Below are 6,000 nucleotides of genomic sequence, written 5' to 3' on the forward strand. Positions count from 1 at the left end.
TTCCAACCCTCCCATATTTTGGGGGACTTTTGGCTTTTGATAACCCGTTTTTAAAATACTGGCGTATGAGCTGGCTCCAGCATTAATTGTTGCACCCTGGCCATTTTCCTGTGATACTGGATGAGCCGCATTTATTTTATCATTTGAAAGATCTACTCCAGAGCTTAGTGTTCTAGATGTAGATACCGAATTTGTAGGTGTTGATTCAACTATTTTACCTCTCAACAGCTTTTGCCTCTCTCTTAATCTTTTTAGTAACTCCTTGTAGACTGGGCATCCGCGATAATTAGCGGAATGATCTCCATCGCAGTTACCACATTTCCTACTGATACCATTCTCAACTATATCACATTGTGACGAAGAGTGCAGGCCTCCGCATGCAACACAAACTGTGCGTAGGGTACAATAATTACGTGTATGTCCAAATTCCTGACAATTGCTACACTGAACTGGACGACTACGCTTAAGAGGTTCCTCTATATTTACTCTACGATTTAACAAATATCTTAGAGTGTATATAGGGTGAGTTTCATTCTTTTTTAATTTCCCATCATCAGGCTCTAACTCTATTAAAGATATTGACTACATTCTTTGTCTGATAGCCCAATTCTTCCAGGGCCTCCTTGATTTCTTTTGTATCTACACTGGACTCTATACCTTTTATGACTACTATCAAGCCCTTGCAACTCTTAAGTTGATATGTATAAAAGTTTTTCTTACTGTCATTTAGGTGTTGAGAGATTTTTCTATAACAATCCTCAGTGTATACAACTATTTTTGTCTCTTGCACACCTCCTTTTCTTATTGGAACAATATGAAAATTATTTTTTCCAATGAGTACAATAAATGATTTCACTAAGCTATTAGAGCTAGTTTCACGAAGGAATATTGGTGGTGGTTTTAATGGTTTACGGATGGATTTTTCATAATTTTTTTGATGATTAGAATCTTCCTCACTCAAGAGAGCAAAACGGTTACTTTTCAAGGGGTTATCAGTAATTTTTTGCTTTTTCTCAGAAGGCAGACTTTTCTGGGGACTTAAATTTCGCTTATTAATTCTTATATATCTAAGCATACCTGTTTGAACTGGAGATTTAGTTTTACTTATCTTATTTCCAATCTTAGGTATAGCACCCCTTGATGTACCATTATCTTCCATCACGGTATTTTCAGTGTTAAATACATTAAAACTCTCACTAGGTGTTGTTAGTGGATTATCATAAGCTTGTGTATTTATCATTGTCGACTCTGTTATATCTACTGCAGTATTTGTTGTTGTACCAGAACACTTTTTATTTTCTTTTATGCTTTGTTCTAAACAAGCATTACTAGGTGATGATGTGTGTGCATTATTGTTCTCATGTATTTGTATCACGGGGGAACAAGAGCGCGCTCTCTCAATCGGATTGGCGGTTAAATAATTTTTGTTAAAGTCTGGATCTCTTATATTTTTGTTAACACTTCTATTTTCACCCTCCCCGTTCAAAAATATGTAGGCATTTCTACCGTTTAAACTGAGTCTACTCTCATTATGAGAGTTCATATGCTCACAGTAATTTAACGAAATTTGAAAAAAGAAAATAAACAAAGCACTTTTAAACAAATTTCTATTTTTTTGTTATATTGTATAATTTTTTTTTGTTTATATTAAACACTTAGAGAAATATTTATTTTTTTTGCGTCCAATCGCTAAATTTTTAATTTTTATTTAAATTTTCACTGAAACCACTTAAATCGCGGAGCGAACAAAAAACACGTCTGCTTCTCATAAGAATTGCAGAAACCATTAAATAATGATAATAAATCCCAAATACAGGTTGGAATGGACCGGTATATTACAGTATTAAAACGGGCACGAAGTCCCAAATCCTCGAAAGCGGCACCCTTGGCCAAATTATATAAGGATAGTGAACCTGATAGACTAAACAATGAAAATCGTTTTTCTATTCTGGAATGTGAAACTAATGAACCAGTACTTTTACTTTACTTGAGAGAAAATAATTCGAATCCACTGGTTCAGAGCCTGATCTCATTAATAGGAGAGAACTCTTTTTACGTAATCCCAATCAAGAAAGGCACGATTCATGAAACTAAAATACAGGTCAATAGTGAAAACGATTATAGAAAGGTTGAACCATATTTTGAAACTCAAAAGAAAAGTTTTTACACTTATCAGCTATACCCTTTATTACAAGTTGTAATAAAGGGTATTGACTGTAATGTTGAACCACTCGAAATAAAGCAAAGCTTAGAAGATAAAGGCTATAAGACAAAAAATGTGATAAATATTAGAAATCGCGAAAAAAAATACCCCAACCACTCTTCCGTGTTGAACTTGAACCCGGTGACATAAACCTGAAAAAAAATGAAACACATCCCATATATAACTTGAAGTACTTATTGCATCGTACAATTACGGTAGAAGAACCACACAAACGATTTGGCCCCGTCCAATGTATGAATTGCCAAGAATATGGACACACCAAGGCATATTGCAAATTGCCACCAGTATGTGTCATTTGCGGGGAGTTGCATAACACATCCCAATGTAACAAATCTAAAGATGATCCTAAAATAAAAAAAATGCAGCAATTGCGGAGGTAACCACACAGCAAACTACAGGGGTTGTTCTGTCTACTCAATTGTTAAAAAATCACAAAGCCAGAAACCAAAGATTTTCCCCGCTCAGCCATTAATTAACATCAATTTGAACTACCCCCCGTTGCAACAGACATATGACAACAAAGTAACATATGCAAATGTACTTAGAAACAACCAAACTCAGCCGCAAGTCCGTCAACTCCAAAACGAAAATATGAACCCAGAGGTAAGAGAGCAAACGCCAATTTTCAATTTTACCCGACTAGAATCTACAATAGAAACTCTTGTGCAATCGGTAAATAACTTTACAAACTCAATGAGTAACATGATGCAAGAAATGCTTAAGATGCAATCAATGTTATTGCAGGCTGTGCATAACAGACCAAGAACTTCCTAAGAATATGTTTTTGTAATGCAAACGGCATACGCCAACACAAAAACGAACTCGAATATTTTTTAAGAAACCAACAAATTGATGTAATGCTGGTTTCTGAAACTCATTTGACGTCCAGAAGTTCATTTCGAATAAATGGATATGTAATATATGACACCAAAGATCCCAGAGGTAGAGCATGCGGAGGCTCGGCAATTTTAATAAAAGCTCAAATAAAACACTACTTAATGTGTGATTTTTGCGAAGATTATCTTCAAGCTACTACAATCTGTCTTGAAAATTTTCATCGAAACTTAGTGATTTCATCGATATACTCACCCCCAAGATTCTCAATTACAGAAAGTCAATATAATAGATTTTTAAAATCACTAGGCCCCCGTTTCCTGGCTGCTGGCGATTATAATGCTAAGAACACATTCTGGGGATCACGACTGATTACCCCTAAAGGTCGTGTTTTGTTCGACTCAATTTCTAAAATGGGTTTGCATGTGCTTTCGAGCGGCCAACCTACTTACTGGCCTACTGACCCACGAAAAATACCGGATGTTATTGATTTTAGCGTGATGAAAAATATCCCTAGAGAAATGATTCAAATTGAATCCTCGCTGGAACTATCTTCAGATCACTCACCCACTATTATTACTTTATTGAGCCCCCTAGAAATTGTATCCCCGACTGGTAATTTAGCGATGGCAGGCACAAGAATAAATTGGCTCAAATATAAAAAATACCTCAGTACACATTGCTCGGAAAACATACCGCTAAGAACACCAGAAAACATCGATCACTCTCTTATCAATTTCGATAAAAATCTCAAACTGGCTGCTCAACATGCTACCCAAACCCCCCGACAATTCAGATATAATAGAATTAATTTTGCAGATGTCGAACGGCTCTTAAATGAAAAAAGACTTCGAAGAATGGAATCATTGAATAAATATTTAGAAAGCCTGGACGCAACCCCGCAATCGGATTACTCATTATGGCAAGCGACAAAAAGTCTTAAAAGACCCGTTATATGTAAGTCCCCCTTGCAAAATTCAAGTGGTGGTTGGGCAAGAAATGATACTGAAAAAGGAAATCTGTTTGTTAATCATTTAAAAAAAGTATTTACACCGAACACATCAAACGAAGCAATTGAGTTGCCACCTGTTGCACCCCATTTTGGAGCACCTACGTTTTGAGATTCGAGAGATCGAAAATGCTATTGTTGATTTAAATCTCAAGAAAGCGCCTGGTATGGACAAGATCAGCAACAAGATGCTTATGGAACTACCCCGGATAGCAATAAAAATAATTATTTTTATTTTTAATGCTATATTACGACTTGAATATTATCCTCCAGAATGGAAGGTTTCACTGGTTACCATGATACCCAAGCCGGGAAAAGATCACACAAAAGTAGAATCATACAGACCCATCAGCGTATTGTCTAATATATCAAAGCTATTTGAGAAGATACTTATGAACAAGTTGTACCCGATGTTAACTGAAAACAATTGTATTCCGAATCATCAATTTGGATTTAGAAGAAAACACAGTACTATCGAACAAACCCATAGACTTGTAAATATGGTGAGAAAAGCGTTTGAAGAAAAGAAATACTGTTCCGCAATCTTCATCGACATCTCTCAAGCGTTTGATAAGGTATGGCATGCTGGATTAATATACAAATTGAGTCAAAATTTACCTGCAAACACACATAAGCTGTTGGAAAGCTATTTAACTGGTCGAACATTTAAGGTTAAAGAGGGAAACTTTTTAAGTACTGCACAACACATTGAAGCTGGAGTCCCCCAAGGCAGTATCCTGGGACCTTTTTTATATTTGATGTATTCGTCTGATATGCCAACTAACAATCGCACTCATACATCAACATTTGCTGATGATACTGCTATTCTAAGCATTCATGAAAACCCTCAAGAAGCGTCTCGTTACTTACAAAACCACATATTTGAATTAGAAAAATGGTTAAAACAATGGAAAATTAAAGTCAACGAGCAAAAATGTACACACATTACATTTACATTGCGTAGAGAATCATGCCCCCCTATTCATATCAATAACCAAACAATAATTCCTCGGAATACATCTCGATCGTCGCCTTACATGGAAAAGTCATATAGATGCAAAGTTGACTCAAATGAAATTGAAATCAATTCAAATTAATTGGCTTATTGGCAGAAACTCCACGCTTAATTTAGATTGTAAACTTCTACTTTATAACATGATCATAAAACCGATATCGTGTTATGGCATACAGTTATGGGGCACGGCCTCAGCGTAAAATGTAGAAAAGATCCAAAGACGCCAAAACAAGTTTCTAAGAATGATCACAGTTGCCCCCTGGTATATCAAAAACGCGAATATACACAAAGATCTAAACGTGCCCATTGTAAAAACTGAAATCTCGAAAAATGTACAAAAATATTTTTAAAAAACTTGAAGTTCACCCAAACCCGCTGGCCCGCAACATATTAGATAACCGTGGCCACACTCGATTAAGAAGGAGGGACACAGCAGACCTAATCTAGAAGGAAGAATGCCAATTTAACCAAAACAACCATGAACACAAAATTTTTTCGTCCGCACTGGCTGGACTAATTAAATAATAATATTAGATATAAGATTTGAACCACTTATTGTTAGTTCATTAAATAATGAAGATTCAATAAATAAATGATGAAAAAAAAAAGCTTTACATACATATTTTATTTTAAATCAATAACATATATTCAATCATCTTTACTTATTTATTAATTCAATAAATCTGTTAAGTGTGAGAGATCATAAAAATAATTTCTGCATGCTCTATTACATACTATCAATGCGTATGAAGAAGAGAGAAAGAGCAGAACATAAAAAAGATCAATGAATGATTTTGTTATTTACTTTAATTATCACTTTTCTTTTTTATGATTGTTATTACTGATATGCTAATTGTAATTATTAACAAATTAAAACAATTATTAATATAAACACTAAAAATAAAAATTATACAATAA

This window comes from Calliphora vicina, chromosome 4, assembly GCF_958450345.1.
Source record: "Calliphora vicina chromosome 4, idCalVici1.1, whole genome shotgun sequence".
NCBI lineage: Eukaryota > Metazoa > Arthropoda > Insecta > Diptera > Calliphoridae > Calliphora > Calliphora vicina.